We start from the raw sequence: 21292 nt of genomic DNA, 5'->3' as shown, positions 1-21292 counted from the left end.
ATTTAGGGTGGGATTCACAAAGGTATTTAGGCACCTAGCTCCCACTTATTTTAATGATAGTTAGATGCCTAAATACCATTGTGAATCCCATCTTTAGCCTCTCTGTGCCTCAGTTCCTTATCTGTAAAATGGGGATAATAGTACTTACCTACTTCAGAGGGGTGTTGTGAGGATTAAGATTGTGAGGCAGTCAGATGTTATGGTAATGCGGGCCATATAAGTACCTAATATAGATAGGAGAGGTAGCTTTCAGAGTTATTGGCATAGAAATAGGTTTAGAGGAATGTAAGTAGACGGTCACCTACAAAAAGGATATAGAGGAAGGAGAGAAGTGTGCAAGTGTGGGATAACCCCAGAAAGTGGGAGGAGAGAGGACAGAATAAATTATTAGCAAGTTGGAGAATTAAAAAAGGACAGCATCATGAAAGTGCAAAGGACAAGATTTCAAGGAGAGTGATCAGCGGTGTCAAAGGCAGCCAATAGAGTAATGGCCCTGAGATTTGGCCAACAGGTTGTTGAAGACCTTGGAGTTTGAGAGGGGTGGGAACCAGACTGGAGGAAGTCAAAGACACAGTTGTAGAAGAGGAACTTGAGGCAACGCTTGAGACAGGACTTTTAATGGGCCAAAGCTGAAGGGAGAGGGGGTGGCAATTGAAAAGGGAGGTGGGTCAAGGTGAGCTTTTTAGACCATTACACAAAGTAGGAAGATGTTATAACCTTGATTTTCATACTTCACCTGCCAGTGAGAGATGTTCTTTAACTACAAGGAGAGAAAACGGAATTTCTGAAATGCTTGGCCTCATTCTCCTGTCACTGGGTTTAAGTCAAGAATAACTCAATTGAATTCAGTGGCTTTACAATGTTGTAAAACTGGCACAAGTGAGAGGAGAATCAGGCCCATTATTTTCAGAATTTTAAGAAATGATTGTAATGATGACGTATTCTGCCAGAGAGAAACTCTAGTGTTAATGACCCATACATTTGTTGCCTTCTGTTTCAACGAATATAACTCTATTTAGGAATGAAGCTGAAGGCCAAAGAAACTCCAATTGTTGCAATGCTCAACAGCTCATCTCTTAAGCAAGAAAAAGCACTAAATTATAAATTTATCTTGGGGGTAACTAATAATAATCCTTCTAGGGACTAATTTGACCCTAAGAGGCCATTACACCAGTGTCTTACATAGTCCATTAACTCCACCACATTTGTTAAGGGATACAGTTCAAGGTCCTGGTCCTAATTTTTAAGGTTCCTAAAGGATTAGGGCCTAATTTTCCACAGTTCCCCCCAAAACAACAGTACTGGACAGAAACATTAAAGCTGACAGAGTCAAGTTTCATACTTGTGAAGGGTCAGGTATTTTATGGAATCCATTACAAGGGGAGATTAGCTTGAGCACAAGCCCTAATGTGTTTAGAGCACAAAACAAAGTAGTTTAATTAAAACCTTCCTGCAATAACAAAAGTTGAAGAAAGAAGGTGAGAGAACTGAATGAAAAGAAATGCATTATTTATATTGCAATAGTGCCCACAATGTGCTAGGTGTTTTCCCAACTTATAAAGACTCTATTTTTGTCCCCAAAGAGTCTGAAATACAATGGAAAGACAGGGATACAGTATACGAGCACAGTGTCCAAGGTGATGGTTGGCACAAACTGAAAATTCAACGTTTTTGTGAAGGGTTTAGTTTTGTTTTGTTTTCATAAATTATTCCTCCATTACTCTCTTACCTAACAATTATTAGGTGGCTAATTTCTTGTAGCTATCATGACAGATGTCAGTCTTGAGAAGGGATTAGAATGATGAAAGGATAGTAGTCAGATATATCATCTTGGGGGAAATGCAAACAAAAGATCAAAAAACAAGTGAACAACTTGTCATGAGCAGTGTCTTTTAGGATAAACAATGCAAGTTAATAATTTTTGTAGCACTTAGATGCTAATGTGGTGGGGTCATTAGAAATGCCTTTAATAGGTACATTGTTAGGCCAGATTTCTCTTTTCAAGAGCTAGTAATACTAACTTAGCATTTATTTAGTGCTTTATACATTTAACACTATGAAGACACTATACATACTAATAGATGTAGAGGCCATATAGGTATCCAGAAAGAAAGTTCAAAGCCCCTGGGAGGTAGATCAATAAATATTATCCATGTTTTACAAAATGGGGAAGTGGAGACAAAAGGTTGTCACTTGTCCAAGACCATAAATAAAAACATGAAACAAATCAATCTTAAAATAATTAATAGCCCCTATCCCAAGCATATTTTTTCCCAGAGTATGTCTAAACTGAAAATACTACAGTGGCATAGCTGCAGCACTGCAATAGTGCTTCTATGTGGATACTATCTACTTTAACAGCAGTTTTTCTCCCATCTGCATAAGTAATTCACCTCCCCTAGAGGCAGTAGCTAGGTCACTCAGCATTGTCTATATGGGGGGGGTTAAGTTAGCACAGTTACATCTCTCAGAGGTGTGTATTTTTCACGCTCCTAAAGATGTAGCTATGCCGATGTAAGTTCCCATTGTAGACTGGCCTCCAGAAAAGGCAGAATTGCCAAAGACTCCATGAAGTTCATTAGGGGTTTTACTATTGCTATCCGTTTTACACAGAAGATTCTCAGATATCATGGTGATCAGAGGCAATATAAAATCCTAAAATAGATTAGATAATTAAAAGGACACAGGTCACTGACCAAGCCAAAATTAGCATTCAGGATCCCCTGATTTCCAATCTTGGTCTCATTTCTCTAAACCAAACTATCTTCTGTCTCTCAACCTGCATGGTTTCATTCTGCTAAAAGAGTTGAGTCACTGATATAAACTGGCAATTTTCAAGCTTGCTTTTCATCCTAATGAATAAACTGCAGCTTTTCCAGGTAAAGCTAAAGGACTGTTTGTCTGAGTTTCATTCTCTGTTCAGCTCACATCCTTTCTAATCAGGATATACTATACAAAGTACAACCATAAGTCTATGCAAATGATCTTTTGTTGACTACAGCTGCAGGCCCAAGCTGTGTCCTCAGGTACTCAAAGGGTTAGAGCAATTTGTTCATTCAGTAATACCTACTCCTCCTTTCTGCAAAACTAGGACATGGTCTTACACAGGAGTGTATCAGCAACACTTTGGGTTGCTTTTTTAAAATTAAGAAAAGTCAGCTTAATAATCATAATACTCTGAGGTGCTCTTACTTCATACAGAAAATCATATAGAATCTTATCTTGTGAGTTGCTGAGACTGTTCAACTCCCTTTAAGGAGAACAGGAATTCATGGATTTCAGCAACTTTCAGGATCAGGTTCAGAGTTCTCAAAAATACAGTGGGCCCGTTCTCTATTGTCCTGTACCTTGTGTAATAACTTGTGTGTGCAAGATGAGTGCAAAATGGTACCAAAGCAGAATGGTAACATTTCATAACCACTTTTTATAGGTGTAAATTATTACACAAGATTCAAGATAATGGAGAACCAGACAAAAAATAATTCAAAATATTTTGGGCCAAATTCTGCCATCGATGGCATTGATCCACAGGTCTTGAATCTGGCTCTGTAAGGTTCATGGGAGTACCCATGCTCCAACCCTCCACATAACAGCCTACTTATGCTTACCTAGGACCCATGGTGCCCAGCCCCAGTTTGAGGCTATGCCCCAGTCCTATTGGCAGAGTCCCAGAGCAGCTGATTGGCCCACTGGCTGAGCTTAAGTCAGCAGCAGGATCAGGAAGCTGTCTGAACCACTGGCTTCTTCCTGTTATGGACTGTGTGCCTTCTGGCTTGCATCTTGACGTGGTGTGACTCCTGGTATGTAATTCATGATTCTGAGCTTCAGTTTGTCTGCTACCTCTGTCTCCCAGTATGCTGACCCAGCTGACTCCTGTCTCATGAGTGTGGACTCTGGTTCAGACCATTATGGCTGGCTGCCTGTGACACGTGAATTCTGGGTTTACACTAGTCTAAAGTCAATTCACTTTCTTCAGATTCACACTTGTGTAACTCAAGAATTTGGCTGCTAATCATTGAAGTTCATAACATTGAACTAACTATGAATTTTAATAAAAAAACTGTCATAATCTCAGCTCATTTAGTCCAACCCCCCTAACAAGTGAGAATGGTTCTACAATTTTCTCTCCATAAACTCATCTAGCCTTGCCTTAAATATTGCAAGATTCCTTCAGGGTTTTCAATTAAAATTGCCCCACCCTCTGTGAAACTTTAATGTACTGCCCCTCCCTGAATACAAGTTGATCTTCTTGCACTGAAAATGTAGTGTCCTGAACTAGTCAGGGTTTGATATACATTTATATGGAGATTTATTAAAATGCATTTATGACTGCTATAAGAAGTTGTTCACGCAATGTGGTTAGATTTTTATAAGGAAGAATAAATTGCATATTATAGCACAACATGTTTTTCAATCTGGGGACTTTTCTGCCTCTAGCATTCCTCCCACTATTATCTTGCAATGCATTGCGTCCCACCTGGATCAACCTGTCTGTCAGACTGGCAGCACTGTGGGGGTTGAAAAAAATTAAACACTTTGTAATGCAGGCATGTTTATTGAAACAGTCTGTACAGAAAGAGAAAAAAACAATATAGAAAAATACTTCATTCCCAGTTTAAGCAATGCCCTGGGCTTTTAGCTATCTTAGCATTTAACAAAGTATATTTCCAACATGAGACATTTCACACTGCATAGAGATTAAGGCACTCATTGCTATTATTAATAAGCTTCTCATCATTGTTCATCTTTTGGATTCATAACTACTGTATGTGTCTATTTTGCAGCACACTTTGTGCTGATCTGCAGGTGTTATAAAAGGTAATTTAAGATAAAGATAGTGCTGTATTTTGGCACAAACATTGCAAGATGATGCAGCTGTCTGGGGCTGTCTGTACAAGCAGGATCACCTTTCCAGTCCTGCATCACCTCTGTGGGATCATTCTGGTGAATAACATCACTGCACATCTTGTTGGTTTGCCCGTTGCCATTTCTCTGCCTCCTGGTGACACATCTCAGGGTAACATCCTCCAAAGTAAGGGCAGCCTGAAGAGGTGCACATGCAATTACTAACGTGTCCCTGCTTCCCCAAACCCTTCCAGTCCACCACAAACTCATGATTGGTACAGTGGTCCTATACAAAGGGGAGGTAAAGCGGAAAAGTATCTCCAAGTTCACCCTAGAATGAGAAGAGACTATGGGAACTTTATTCTGAAGTTGAGGTACAAGCAACGTTTTCTCCTTGTCTCTCTAACAACGATTGGTATAACTACTATTGTTTCTCATCTCCCCCAGTTCCTGCACCTGACGCAACGCAGTCCCCCCAGACTGGATCATTATCATCTTCTGGAAGTTTGACAAACCCCTGGGTGAAGAAAAAGAGGACAAGGGAGAAAATGTTTGCATGTCTGCATTCCAGAAGAGAGAGAAGAACTTGGAGGGGAAGATCTCCTTGCAGAGAAAGAGAGAGAAGAACAGAGAATTGACAAGAGACCATGGAGAAAGATAGCAACATGCAGTACCAGCTGCTAGAGTTGATACAGAAGCAGACAGTCCTGCTGGAGAACATTCTGGTACGATGTTCCTGCCTAGCATCCTCACTCCACACCCAACCCGGCCATGTCCTGAAGCCCATAGAGAACAATGGCCATAGAGATCAGCACTACACTACATCTTCCAGCTACAGGAGCCTCGCTTATCACTCCACAATACAACACTGAGAACAATGAAAACTGGCGCCACCTTTACTCCTATAACTACGAGTGCTTGTTTCTTCCCTCAACATTTGTAATGGAATGCCTAGACCTCCACACTTCAGCAGCCAGGAAAGATTTAATAGATGGATTTGTTACTTCTCCAGCTTTGACCAATCAGCAATAGTTGGCATAAAAGACTGCAGAACTGGCAGAAGGGTGGCCACCAGAGAGGCTGAGAACTATCTTGAAGAAGTGCCTAGCAGCAGGCTGTTAGGAAGCTTCATGAGGAGATGGTACTCCAGGGAGAGATGAGTGGAGTTTGGTGAAAGACACCTGCAAACAGGTTAAGGTTTGAACAGCCATGGAGCAGTGGGGGTTGTTAGATGCAGATTTTAGCTGCTTAACACAGGGTCCCTGGGCTGGAACCTAGAGGAGAGGGTGGGACTGGGTTTACCTACTGTTCCTCCCACCCCTGAGGAGGGGATGTGCAAGCCTCAGAAGTAAAGGACTACTGAGCCCAGATCAGGCTCAAAGGCCTGATGTAAGGCCATTATCTTTTAGACTTTATTTGGCTTTATTTTGGAAGTTGTGAGGCTCACAAGGTACGTCTACACTGCAATTAGACACCCGTAGCTGGCCCGTGCCAGCTGACTCGGGCTCACAGGCTCAGACTAAGGAGCTCTTTAATTGCGGCATAGATGCTCTAATAGCTGTGTGCAAAATACAACAAGCAGCAGTTGCTCAGCAGCCTCCAGCCTTGCCATCGGGCACCTCTATCTCCTTTTCAGCCTTCCAAATGCACACACTACTGTTATTCTGCCACTACTCAGAGTATAATTAAACAGCTCCTGTCCAAGTGTCTTGTAAAAGGCCTTGTAAGTTGAAATAGAGAGTTAACTGCGTCTCCGAGAATGATTGGGTTAATCACAACATCCTTAATGCCCATAGTAGTCCTGGGAGCAAAAGTTCCCTTTTTCATAGAAAACAGGCCCAAGTTTCTAAATATCCTGGTGTCAGGGATCTTTCCAGATCACTCCACATTCATATTGGTGAACCTGCCTGGTATCAACCGGGCCTTGGAGCTCCATGTAGAAATAACCCTTTCTTTTGATGAACACTGACACCTGGTTCAGGGGGAGAGCAAAGAATAGGCATGTGGGTTCCACAAGTGACCCCAGTACAACCTGAGAATTCAAACCATGCACATTCATCAATAACCTCCTGTACATTGCCAACTTTTATGACCTGGGGCAGCGGCACCCTGTTGATGGCAGCACACACCCTACATGACAACAGCCCTAACATTTGATCTACATGCACCAAAGTGGTTAGCTAATGACCAGTAGCAATTTGGGGTGGCAAGCTTCCAGATGGTGATAACCACATGCTTCTCCACCCTGAGAGGAATTTTCATGTTGATGTGCTGCTCTGGGGTAAGCTCTGCACAGATTTCTAGGAAAGTGGCCTTTGTCATCATGAAATTCAGCTGCCACTGCTGATCGTCGCAGGTCTGCATCTCTCTCCTTTTCTTACCAGCGGGTGCTAGTTTTCTGAGCCCAGAAATGGCATTTCACTAAGTGAAGCTGCTCCAGGAAAAATTCATCCAGCAGTAGCTGGAAAACTTCATCTTCATCCTCCACCCAAATCCACCTGGCAGCTGATTCCCACACTTAAACCCATCTAGCTGTGTGACTGCAAATGCAAGTACTGCAGTGTCTGAATATTAACAACTGTCAGGGATCATGGGATGCAGCAGTGTGTTCCCTCTCTGCTGTCTGACAGCAGTTTGAAAATGGTACTTGTTTGCAAGAGACAGATGAATCATGGAATGGCAGGAGAGGAATGTGTGTTTGACCCCAAGTCCCAGAACTCTGGGCTTCTGGTAGGTATCCCATAATGACCTGTGAGGAAAAATCCCAGAATGCGCAGAGCCCAGCAACAGGACATTGCACCATGGATATATGCCCAGAATGCTGTGTGCTTATTTTGAAAAAATCAGTGTTCTGTGGATGCAAGATTAAAAGGGAAGTAGATAAAAGCCCAGCCATGCATGTATTTGAAGGGAAGTAGGTTAAAACCAGCCACTGAAGTGCACTTATTTCAGATTAGTTATTTCACAAAATGTATACACAAAAACATATTTTAAAAAGCTTTCCCATGTAGACAAACACTTATGTTCCATATTTATTCTTCATCAATAATTTTCATTAGGGTCTAATCTTGCTCCCATCAGAGATAGTAGGAGTTCTTCCATGGGGTGCATGATCAAGTCTTTAATTAGTAAACCTACAAGGCGTGAATCATCTCTAGTGCAAGTTGCGAACCTTCAACTCCCATGAAGTCAATGAGAGTTGAACAAGCCCAGAACCATCCCTAAGACTGATGCAGAAGCTCCTTAAGGGTATATAATGTACAAACAAAAGTCAGTGGGAATTGAGAGCTTCTCTAAGGAGGCTCTTGGCATCTTGCAGGATTGAGCACTTGATAAGAAATTGATTTTGTAGCATTTCATGCAGACACCTCAAGTTGCTGTAAACAATAATTTAATTAAGTGCTGTTTCAAAGACACAGTCTCTTTTTAAGTGTTGGCAGTCTAGAAGAAGGTTAGAGGGTTAACTCCCAACTGATTTGTTTTCCAATGTCAGATCATAATGGTGGCTTTTACTGTGAACAATACTGCAAGAGCAGGGGGTTCCCACTCCACCCCATCCAAAGCTCAGGAGAGGAATTAAAAAGCAATTAAGGAAATGGTGGAGACTCCTCTGCTAGAGGAGCTAAAATCTTTGGATAAATGCACAGTTATTTTCTCTTTTTTTTCTGTTCGTCAGCTAACCAATTTTAATTTCTCTCCTTTTACATTCTTCACTTCTAGTGAGGACAGTCTTCTACCATAAGTAATAGAAATTCCAAGACAAGAAAGATTTTAACACTTGCCGCTATGAAAGGGGAAACTTGTCTCTGTGTTTCAATAATCTAGGAGAGGAAGGAAAAGACAGAGTTTTTGTACTGATTACCCTCACTGAGGAATTTGTTATTTCTCAGTAAATGTAGGTCTCGTGATGAGCCAACTTCTAGACAAGAATGGGTGTGAGCTTGGTTTTGTTTGTAAGCAGTGGTCTTTCCACTGTAAATCTGTAAGTATGTACAGTGCTTTGTAAAAACAAACAAGACACAATATTTACCCTGAAGAACTTACAAATGAAAATAGAGAACCCTTCCCCGAGTGCTATTTTTTGTTTTATTGATAGGAAATTTAAAGTGTTTTTAAAAGCCCCATTGATACTAAGTACTAAGCCTTAGGGCTTGTCTATATAGCAAAGTGTTATATTAGAGGATTGTACACTTTGTTGCTTCTGTTGGACAAGCTCATTGCCAGGGACTCCATATGTTCCTCCATTCTCTCCACCACCCACCCTCAAGCTTGTGCTGCCCTTCCACCTCCCTCCACTGTAAGGACTCCCTTCCTCCCTCAAACTCCCCCTGCAACCTGCTCACCTATGTCAGGGGTTCTGTGTGGCCCTCCAGTCTCCCTTCCCCCCATGCCAGGGGCTTTGTGGTTCCTCCATTCTGCCCCACACACACATCAAGATCCCCCATTCTTCCCCCCTTGCCAGGTGTTCTGAGTCCCCCCATTTCCCCCTCCATCACGAGCCAGGAGTCTGTGTGCCCCATGTCCCCCTAACCCCATACATTTCCCCATTCATGTCAAGGGCCTGTGTGCCCCCCCTTTCCCTCCTACCCCCATGCCAGGGTCCCTTATTCCCCTCACCCTGCCAGGGGCTCTGTGTGTGCCCCATTCTCCCATGCCTCCTTCTCATTTATTTATTTCTGTCTAGGAGAGAAGTCTTTCAGGGTGCCAATGTTTTAAACTGTATTGGACCGGGAAGATCAGATTCAGCAGCAGCTGAGCTAAAATGGGGGTGGTGTTATACTGGAATGTGATAATGGCTGCCTGCCATCAACTGGTTCTTTGATCTGTAGTTAATTACAGAGGTGGTAGAAGCTGCTGCTAGCCAAATGAGAGTGGCTCTGTGAGTCCTCCGTTTCCCCTTCCTGATTTTTTTTTTTCAGTGTTCACCAAAATCAATAAGGTTCTGACAATTGATGGCTCGAACGTTTCCTGAAATTTTGGAATTGATTGGATGAGGCATTCAAAAGTTATGACATTACAGACAGAGAAATGCACTGCGTTCTGTAAGAACTCACTTCTCTCAGCCAAACAAACAATATAACCCTGTGTGCACACTCTTATTCCAGTTTAAAAGTAACATTTTTGAGTTTAATTTAAATCCCATCCCAAGTTATATAAGCTAAATTGAAAAGGAAAAAAAAAAAAAGTACCAGTATTACTAGAGTGGTTTAAATTCATACCTTAAGTTATACAGAAACCCCTTTCCCATGTATACAAGGCTTAAATCTACACTAGCAGTTTCATCTTTTTCATCAGAGATTCAGAGGGACCCATTGCTGACATTGGTTATCAGTAACTGGTCAGTTTCCCAGTGTATATGGAGTTTAAATGAAATCAGTGTGCTCTTGAAGAAACCCTAACAAATTTGTTCAGGTAAAACGGTATGCCATCAGAAAGATTCCAGCACAATAGAGGAGCCTGTAAAGTAAAGCCTTGTAAAGTGGTGCCTAAATGTTAGGTCCCAGAAAGAGGAAACTGGACAAGAAAACTTGCAAATATACACATATTAAATGGCAAAAACTTCATTAATGTAGAGTTAAGGTTTTTCTGTGATGGCTCGCGCCCTTCCAGAACATTGAGTGCTGCAAAACTCAAAAGTTCTGAAAACCAGAGTTAAGGTATAATGTGTCTCTCCTTCCCCAGCCTCCGCCCCACAATTCCCACAATAATAACCTCCCCACCAAAATTACAGCTCCCTTTCCCATCCCACCAAGCCATTAGTTGGTACATTAACATTAACAGGTAAAATAGTTCCAGAGGGGTAGCCATGTTAGTCTGTACACAGCAAAAACAATGAGAGTTCTGTGGCATTTTAAAGACTAACAAATTTAATATTTGCAGGCATAAGCTTTCGAGAGACTTCAGCTCTCTTCTTCAGATGCAGTAATACAGAAAATAGGTAACACAGAGGCATCTTATAGATATGCAGGTGCATTGAGAACAATGGGGGAAGTGGAGTCCGGTACTTAAGACCTAATGACGACCATTGAGTAGGAGGTGAGAATGGGTGAGCAAAGTATTTTACCTTCGGTAGTGAGATAGCCACTCCAAGTCTCTGTTTAAACCCAGTTTGAATGTGTCAAGTTTGCAGATCATTTCTAACTCAGCAGTTTCTCTTTGAAGTCTGTTTTTGGAGGGTTTTTTTGGAGAAGTACAGCAACTTTCAGGTCAGAGGCAGAATGCCCTGGGGAATTAAAGTGTTCTCCCACTGGTTTATGGATGTTATTATTTTTTATGTCTGATTTGTATCCATTTATCCTTGTGCGTCGTGCCTCTCAATGCACCTGCATATCTATAAGATGCCTCTGTGTTAACCTATTTTCTGTATTACTGCATCTGAAGAAGAGAGCTGAAGTCTCTCGAAAGCTTATGCCTGCAAATATTAAATTTGTTAGTCTTTAAAGTGCCACAGAACTCTCGTATTAACAGGTAAGAAGTTGCTTGCTGTCTCCTGCCCTATGCTGATGCATACATATATCACAGGTTAGTGGAAGGCCGCACACTACGTTGGTTATGTAGCCCAAGCTGTACACTGACTGAACTGGGCCCTCTTTATGACCACTGCCTATCCCCAGATCTGAGCCTGGGCTGGGCCTCTTCCCCTGCTGGCCTGCTTCAGCCCAGCTTCCAGTTCCCCCTCACAGCCAGGTCCACCCAGTCCGTCCCTGAGTCACTCCTTTAAACCAGGAAATATTCTGCTGTATTCAGATTACACTTTTCCAAAATTAATAAACAAACACTGACAGAGGCAGATTTTTCCCACATGTTTACAGTTCATTCTCAGATTTCAACCCAGGGCAGGTTTCAAACTTCAAGGCTCAGAGAAGTGTTTAGTGGCCTATTCATCTCAATGAGATGTTCTCAGCTGAAAAAAAATACCTCAGGGAGATGAATGCAGCCTGAAAGAAACATCAGCTGAGACATGAATTATTCCATTCATGGGGGTGTGTTCACTCTCCATTCTGCCCAGTGCTGGAAAGTTTCTGATAAGTGTTAAATATACCTATTGTAGGCTTGTCCTCACCCCTCAGCATCCCTCCACCTCACATGAGCCCGCCAACCTCTCTCACCTGTCCCACAACTCACCTCCATTTATTCCCCTGCTCTCAATGCAGTCCCAAACCCCACTCACCTCATTCTCCTCACCCCCTAATATTTACCTCTTCTATCAGGAAGAATTCAAATGGTTTTTTTTTTGTTTGTTTTTTTTAACAAAAATAGAATAATAAAATCATAAGGTTAGAAGGGACCGCAAAGGTCATTTAGTCTAGAAATCTAACACTTTGATTACATTTCTCCTCCCATCCCCCAATAAAATAACAAAAAACTGACAGATTTTAGCAAACTGCAATTTAACCTTTTCCAAATTTCTCCTATATGTGAGACTCACACTGACACTGGCTGTTCAAAGGCCTACTGTGCATCTCCTTAAGCTAGCCAGCAAACTTTAAAGGCTAACAAATAACAATGCTGTTAATTCCTCATCCATGCATGTTCAGTGTAATCTACGGGGCATGAGAGTAGACTCTTGAGTTTATTCTCATGCCTATCTGGAGAAGCAAACTCTTCTCTTTTTTGAAAGAATGTTTTAATTTGATTTCCCCCAAAGAGCTAGTGTGTGCCATGCACTCTGTTGGGGTAAGCCTTGAGTGTTGGAAACACTAGTGCAATGATCTGAGCCCTGGTTTGGTTTCTATGGCCTTGTCTATACTAGAAAGGTTTGTTGATGGTATAGTTACATCGGTGATAAAAAATGCACTGTAATTACAACACTCATGCCCGCACACCCACCAGTCATTGTGCCATCAAAGCAGATCCACACTTGGTGCTCTGGTATCTACAGTGAGAGCAGTGCAGTGTGGCCCAGTGGTATACCGTTGGTCTCCAGCGCCTGGGGGCCAATACTTATATTTGTGTCCCTCTCCCCCTGTCAGCGGCAGCACCCTGTGGGCGGGGGGGTGTCTGGAGCCCCGTTTCCTGCTCTCCCCCACTCTCCACCCCACTGTGGGCGTGGCGGATTTGGCAGGGAGTGGAAATTGGGGAGAGTGGGAAACGGGCCCGCAGACCTCCCCGCCCTCCCCTCCCCTCCCGCGTGGGGTGCAGCCGCCACTGCCACCAACGTGGGGGCACTAATGTAAGTATGAGGGGGCCACCTGACAGCAGGGGGGGCATGACATGGCTGTCTGGCCCCTGTGTGGCTGGGATCCCTGCAGCTCCGTCCTTGTGCTCAGCACGGGGGCAGAGGGACCAGGAGGTGGAGGAGCTGGGTCAACATAGCCACTAGGGATGTCAGTGGGGGATGGCTCCTCCTCCAAGGGCCCGACTGGCACTCCCTCCCAGGCCAATGCCTGGGGGCAAGGACCCCTCCCCCCCAGTATGAGACTGCTGTGGGCAGCTATCCACTGTGCAACTTGCCACCTTCTGCTACTTGGAATTGTCAGAAGGGGGAGAGGAGTGCAGAGCAGAATGGGTCCCATCATTCATTGTGTTCCTGGCTGCGTTTTGTGCCATTTTTTAATGGCCCCCCATTTCCTGCACGACTGCCATCTCTATTTGAAAGGATGGATCCTGCACTGCTCTCCACTGCTGCTGTCAGCATTCTGAACACATCGCAGCTGGTCGCGCAGTATATCATAAGCTCCAAATTGGAACAGCAATCTGAGGTGCCTGACCTGCTGAGTGACATGCAAACCAAAAGCACTGCATTACTGTTTTCATTCACGGAGCATCTGAACACAGTGAATTCCCACTTTTGAGACAAGGACTTAATGATGGGATCGCATCATTATGCAGGTCTGGGCTGATGAGCTGTGGGTGCAGAACTTTTGAATGTGCAAAGCCACCTTCATGGAACTCTGTGCGGAGCTTGCCCCTGCCCTGAGGCACAACACCACCAGAATGAGGGCTGCCCTCTCGGTGGAGAAGCTCATGGTGATTGACACTCTATCCAGGTTGTCCATGTAAGGCTTCATGAGCCATGGCATTAGTGGGTAGGCTGGGTCTCCTAGGATCACTATGGGCATCTCAACATCCCCCATTGGAATCCTTTGGTCTGGAAAGAAAGTCCCCACTTGTAGCTTCCTGTACAGGCCAGTGTTTCTGAAAATACAAGCATCATGCACCTTTCCTGACCAACCCATGTTGATGTCAGTGAAACATGCACGGTGATCCACAAGTGCCTACAGTACCACAGAGAAGTACTCCTTTTTATTGATGTACTCCATCACGAAATGGTCCAGGGCCAAAAATGGGATATGCGTGCCATCTATTGCCCTGTCACACTTAGGGAATCCCATTGCTGCAAGGCCATCCACTATTTCACACACATTGCCCAGAATCACAATCCTTTGCAGCAGTCTGCAATTAATGGCCCTGCACACTTGTGATAACACAGCTTCAGCAGTGGACTTGCTGACTCCAAACTGATTATCGACTGACCAGTAGCAGTTAGCAGCAAGGAGTGCTTCAATTACAGGCTGAGCAGGTGCCAAATAACTGTTGAATGGGCATTTGGCAGGTTAAAAGAATGCTGGAGTTGCCTTTATGGCAGGCTGTAACTAAATGAGGACAATGTTCCTGTGGTTATAACCATCTGCTGTGTGCTCCATGATTTATGTGACGCTAAGGGTGAAAAGTTTGCCCCTGGGTGGACCGCAGAGGCGGATCGCCTTGCATCTGCATATGAGAAGCCAGATGCTAGGGGTATTAGAGAGGCACAATGGAGGGCCATATGGATAAGGGAGGTATTGAGAGCCCTTTTTGAGACTGAGAGCACATAAGATTTTTTGTGAACAGTGCTGTGCCATTTTACGACCGCTATCCAGCTTGAGCTGGGTGTCAGTGGCAGGTGTAAGTACCTTGTACAACACAGAAATAAAGACTGCTTTTTGTTCTCAGAGCTTGCTTTTATTAAATGCAAAACAGTTCACAACACATACAAAAAACCACACAGGCCTTGAGGGGAGAAAGTAGTAAAGGGCAGTGTGAGCTATGACAGCTAGGTGTAAGTCCTACTGTCATTCTTATAGCTGTCTGAAGGGGTGGAGTGTAAGGAGCACCGAGACGGGCCAGGAGTTTGGTAAGAATGTATGTGGGGAGTTTGGGGAGTGCAGGGAAAGCAGTTCTGTTGTGGCTGCAGGGGGAGATGTGCATGCATGAACTATGTCTGCAATGACACTATTGTGTTTAGCAGCTCTGTCTGTTCCTCCATGCCTTGATCATGCGCTCATGACTGGCCAGGAACCGCTCCTGGTTCTCCTTTCTTTCCTGTCTCTCCATCTTCATACTTTCAGACATTGATTGTCTCCATGCCCTTTTTCCTCTTTTGGCCGTCTCAGAGGACTGGAGGAGTTCCTGGAACATCACCTCCTTGCTTCTCTGGGGTCACTTCCTTATCAGCCAGAGCCAGTCCTCTGATGTAAGGGCATTAGCTACGAAGGTCACATCTGTGGAAGCACAAGAAACAATGAACAGAAGCATTATTGTGGGTGCCCTAACATTACAGATGCATTACTGTTAAACACACCTCTTTCTCATTGTCCCCTGGGTAGAGGACAGCTCCTTGAACAGCCTGGGAATGGTGAGTTTTGCAGGAGGGGGTGGGGTGGATCATCCAACTGGGTTGAGGTTCTGGATGGGTGGCTGCTTGAGGCATAAATGCAGGTACATAGGGAAAAAATTTCAAATTGTGCCACTATTCTCTACAGATGGGAGCCATAGAAGCTGATATTTCATTCCTGAGAGTTGAAAAGGATGCTAGGATGCATCTCCTCCATGCAAGCAGCTTCAAACCAGGTCCCTATGCTGCTTATCTCTGCGCTGCTTTAGTCTCCACACAAGTGATTGCCAATTGGTGCGGGAAAGTGTCCTACAATGGGGGAAGGAAAAGAGCTGTTCTGTTAAGGAATCTCAGGCAGAGAATTGGAGAGTACCTACAGGAAAGTTTCCTAGAGATCTCACCGGAGGATACCCGTGAAATCTCAGCGTGCATTAATGTGCTTCTCAGCCTCATTGCCTAGTTGCCGAAGGGAATGGGGAAGCACATGGAAACATAGCTACTCTTGTGCATTTCTATTCCTTCAACTACCTCTATGTTTTAGTCAAGCTAAGGACACCCATACCTCCTGTACACAAGCAGCATCAGCTTCCAAATACTTACCAGAACTCCCCTCTCCTGCATCCTGAACGCATGAGCTGTATGGCTGGGTCTGGCTGCAAACTTCTGGGGTCAAGAACAGCTCCTGACTCCCAAGTGAACCGGTCCCTAGCTCCGGGTCATCCTCCAACTCTACTTCCTCGTCGACAACTTCTTCATTTGGGTTGATTCCCATGTCTGGTGGCCCCTGGGTTGCAGAGGTGTCCATGGGCATCTTGGGGGTGGTTGTGAGATCGCTGCTGAGGATGGCTTCCAGCTCTTTGTGAAAGCGGCAACTCTTTGGCTCTGTGCCAGAATGACGGTTTGCCTCCCTGGCCTTCTGGTAGCTCTGCTGCAGCTCCTTGATTTTCGCTCAGCACTGCGGTGTGTCCCACTCACACCCCTTCTTTGTCATGGCATGAGAAATCTGGCCGAAGGTATCAAAGTTCCTTCGGCTGGAGCAGAGCTGGGACTGCACAGCTGACTATCCCCAAATGCCAATCAGGTACAGCAGCTCAGGTGTGCTCCAAGTGGGAGTGCATTTGGTGCGTGGAGCTGCCATGGTGAGCTGGGAAGATGAGATGCAAGCTCTCTCTACGCTGACAAAGCAGGAAGTGGAATTTCAAAACTTCCTAGGATTTTAAAGGGGGAGGGGCGGTGGCTGCAGAGAAGTGGAGTTCAAACTGATGGCCAGAGCAATCAGGATGGGCATTGTGGGACACTTCCTGGAGGCCATTTACCGTGACATAACCAAGCATGGTGTCTACACTGACGCTTCATTGCTAAAAGTTTGGGACAAAAAGCTCTACACCTCTCATCGGGGTGGTTTTATTTTGTCAAAAAAACAGGACAGTTTTGTTGGTGAGAGCATGATTGCAGTGCACACACCAGCACTGTTTTATCAAAAAAAGCTGACTATTTTTGACAAAACAGTCTAATGTAGACCAGGCCTATCTGTGAGCAAAATAGGTTGCCAGAATCTGTCAACTTTAAGAAAAGCTGTTTTTTGGGGGGGCTGTATGTTGGGAACCACTTGATCAAATGGCACCAAATTTGGTTCATTAACAGACCCATGCACTTCCATGAAGCATACTAAATTTCAAGGCAATATGAGTAACCATGTAGATTTAGGAGCAATTATAAGAATCAAGCTTAAAAAAAAAAGCTGGTTCTTAACCTTAACTGTAGCAAAGCGAGTCTGATTGGAAATGGATTTTTAATACATTGGGACTGCTCTGGGAGCTGGAAATGCATGCTGTAATTAGGGTTGGGTAGTTTCTGAATCTTCATAGCATCCTACATTTCCTGCCCCTGAATCTGTTTACTTCACACCAGAACTAGCTAACTATTGTCCCAGAGATAAGATGTAGTCATTGGTGATAAAAGAAATAGGTTTTCATTTTGATATATAAACCAAAAACAGGTCAAGCAGCAATTTATATTCTAGTGTCTTCATCCACCCACTCTGCAGTGAAAGATGATACCACTTATTTTTTCAGGAGGATTTCACTTTTATTTTCTTTCTTTTGGTGTGCTCTCATTTTTTCCTGGTGCTGTTGGTTTTTTCAGCTGGCTTTTGGTCATCGCTAGTGCTACAACAAAGCAGACTGTGCTTCTTAGAAACTCTCTTTAAAAACAGATTTTTAAAAGTGTTTCACTGAGCCGTTTCCTCCCCATGTGGGCAGGGTACAGTGTGATTAAAATGTTTTGTTGGGTTTTTTTTAAAAGCTTATCAAGACTAGAAGCCAACCATGCCCGGCTCTTGTGTGGGTGGGAGGTAGGTGTGGCAGTCACAAAGAGCGTTCCCCTCTCCTACAAAGGGCCAGGCATACACCAACCATGCCTGGCCCTTGCATGTTAGGCTTTGTGTGTGTGCTGGAGGGGAGGGCTGGTGAGGAGGCAGGGCTGTGTGGTCCTGCTTTTCACCGCCACCCTGCACTAGTCATGGATAGGGGGCCACAACACTGGACCAGCCTTCAGGAGCATTATTTCCTGCTCCTGTCTGCCTATGGGTGGAGGTGGGACGTTACATCCCTGGAGCTGCCACAGGGTGGAGTGGCTCTGACCGGCCTCCCAGGTGAGCCTATGTGTTAATTTACATTGTGACTCTCAGTCACTGCCTAGACAGGGAATAGAGAGTGTGCAGGGTATATAGGACAAGCATGCCCATCATTCATTCCCACCCTTCCCTTGGTGCCTGTTCCTTCCTCCCCTCCTCTAGAAGGTTCTGCTGCTGCCGCTGCACTTTCCACCCCCCGTCCAACTGCCCAGCTCCAACTGTCATTGCCAACCTCCATGGAACCTTCTGGCCCCAACATTCTGTTCTTTCAGCCAGGACGTTCTGGACCACCTTTTACCCCGCCCCTCATGGATGACCGGTGTGGGTGGGAGGGCACTTCCCCTATGTGTGCCCCCGCACAAAGACTGACCTCAAGCGCAGTCCTTGCTCTCTTCCTCATCCTTGAAGTCCCAAGCTTTTTCTCTGCCGGTGCTCCCCCTCGCTTGTTTCATGGGGACTTTAGATTGTGAGCTCTTCAGGGCAGGGCCTATGCATTTGCTGGTTTGGGGAGGCATCTGGCACAGTTTTGGTTTCTTGAAAAAGAATAATTATGAATGAGCCCAGCTCCCACAAGCCTCCCACAGCTGGTCAGCCACTGAGGGGAATTCATGCTGCACCCACCTTAGAGGTGGCATAACTCATATACATACAGATATCTGCTAGGTAGGATACAACTAGGATTAGCTATTAATGGTGCTGTGGAGAGCAGCCAGTCCTCTGTTCCTCCCTTCTCCAGCTCTCCCCTTCTACACAGGGCACCCATGAAGGGGCATGCAGGACACGCTAGAGGGGGAGTGTGCTGGTACCACAGATATAGCACTCTGTCCAACTCCAACACAAGCAGTTCTACAACTTCTATGTACATAGTCCCTTCAATGTATGTATCCAAGGGAAACTGTCCATGGACCAGTGTTAATAACAAATGGGAGATCTAACCACATTCTTACCCTGGTTCAGGATACTGGAAGCTAAACCTAGTCAATTTAATTTAGCCTAATCTCATTTAGCATCATCTTTGTTTAATATTCTGTTATGTGAAAAATCTGCTCTGGGGTTCAATTCCCTGTAATGCCACAGACTTCCTCTGTGACTTTGGGCAAGCACTTTATGGCTTGTCTAACCAAACATTTAGTTCGCAGCAAGGTGGGGTTTAAATCTACCCCTCACTAGCCCTGCTGCACACTATGGCCATCTCTGCATTGTTTATTAGTGTTTGGTTGATGTGGCGGTGTTCGGTTGATGCAAGTCATGTTGGAATCTGAGCCTGCAACTTTGATGTTTGAAACCCACCTGGGTTGAAATCTGAGAATGAACTGTAAACATTTGGGAAAAATCTGCCTCTGTCAGTATTTGTTTATTAGAGTTTGGTTGATGCGTCAGTGTTTGGTTGACACGTCAGTGTTCAGTTGACGCAAGTCACATTGGCAGAAAGCCACTGCAGTTAGTATTTCGCTTGTGCACGTGCAAACTTGGCTCCTGGTGTCGGCACTGCACCTATTCACCAGGAGTGCTTGTGTCAATGCACAGTGTGGTGCACCATAGGGAGGTATCCCAGTGTGCAACTTGCCACCATCCCGGGCATTGTCTTTTAGGAATCTTTGGCAGTGCACGGTGGGGCAGAAATGAGTTGCGCAAGGTGACTCGGAGCAAGGGGTCAACTTCTCAGCATGCAACTGTTTCCATCCCATAATGTCATCTATATCACATAATTTTCATGCTTTTTAAAAAAATCTCATGAACCCGCGCAGCCCTCCGTGCTATTTTCAATCTCTGACAGAAGCATGGAGCCTGCACAGCTCTGCACTATTGTCTTAAGCATTACAAACAAAAGACGCACAATCCTCTGGTATTCACAGAGCTGTAAGAAACAAATCAACAGGGAGCATCACAATTTATTAGAGGACAGATTGCAACGGGACACAGAGAAAACCAATTCCAGGTTGTTGGTGGCGTTCATGGAGTAGCTGCAGATGGTGGAGCGTCGTTTCTGAACCTGAGAAATGAGTGCTGACTGGTGGAAATGCATCGTAATGCAGGTTTGGGACAAGGAACAGTGGCTGCAGAACTTCTGGATGTGCAAGGCCTTATTCCTGGATTTGTGTGCCAACCTTGCTCTAGCCTACCAGCACAGGGACACCAAAAGGAGAGCTGCATTGACAGTGGACAATAAGTGGCAATCACACTGTGGAAACTTGCAACTCTGGATTGCTACCAGTTAGTGGGAAATCATTTTAGAGTTGGAAAATCTATTGTGAGGGGCCGTCGCCATACAAGTGTGCAGAACCAATAATCGTCTCCTGCTGCTCAGGACTGTGGCTCTTGGCAATGTGCATCATGTGCATCCAATGTGCATCATGGATAGATTTACAGCAATGGGGTTCCCACCTGAACTGTATCAGAGTTTGCTTGTCTGTGACTTTAAATAAAGAAACAAAACCGCAAAGGCAAGTGCTAAGCTGCAGTGCTTGAGTTCTTCCAGGCATTACAGTGTCATGGCAGAGGCATTTATAACCTGATTGACCATGATATGCCCAAAAGCGGCAACATTCTTTGTGTGTAGTTGTGTGACACTCAGAAAAAGTGGGCACCGTTCTTACCTTTGCAAACAAAATAAAATTTTGATTGAACACCAAATCTCCCCTTTTCACTGCAGTTTGTCTATTCTAGGGACATTTTATAAAAAATCCTCACCATTCCTAGCACTGGTCCAGTTCCAGAGTGTCAGGATCACTGAGAAACCTTGTACTGAATGGAGTTGGTTTACATGACACAGTACTGAAAATGGCTAGGACACCCAATATTCCTAACTGCCTTGCGTCTTGTGTAGTTGTTTACACCTGTATTCACTTGCACCATTCCTATTCTCTCTCACTCTTCTCACTCAGCTCTTCTTCACGACTGTGTGGCTCCAAAGCTTGTCTCTCTCACCAACAGAATTTGGTTCTATAAAAGATAGTACCTCACCCACCCTGTCTCTCTAATATTCTGGGACCGACATGGCTACAACTACACTACATACACAGAGCACAAAGCAGTGGAGAATCAAAGCTTTTTCATTACCCTACCATTCTCAGGAAAAGCTTCCTAACTGTAAGAACACTAGGACAATGGAACAGACTGCCTAGGGAAGCGCTGTCACTGGATGTTTTCAAAAGGAGGTTGGATAGCCATTTGTTTTGGATGGTTTAGACACAACAAAACCTGGCAGGGGTTTA

At 44.5% G+C, this 21292-nt stretch overlaps 1 long non-coding RNA gene across 1 annotated transcript; it reads left to right on the top strand.

Moving 5' to 3' along the window:
* Positions 1–3691: 3691 nt before the first annotated feature.
* On the top strand, positions 3692–6579 carry LOC137145128 (uncharacterized). The gene is made up of 2 exons (XR_010917570.1): positions 3692–3800; positions 5293–6579. It is a non-coding gene; the product is annotated as an uncharacterized lncRNA (long non-coding RNA).
* Positions 6580–21292: the final 14713 nt, after the last annotated feature.

This window comes from Emydura macquarii, unplaced genomic scaffold (assembly GCF_026122565.2).
Source record: "Emydura macquarii macquarii isolate MOO-44397 ecotype Brisbane River unplaced genomic scaffold, CSIRO-AGI_Emac_v2 contig_3517, whole genome shotgun sequence".
Classification (NCBI taxonomy): Eukaryota; Metazoa; Chordata; order Testudines; family Chelidae; genus Emydura; species Emydura macquarii.
The sequence above is the reverse complement of the archived record's forward strand: the minus strand, read 5'-3'. Positions and strand labels throughout refer to the sequence as shown.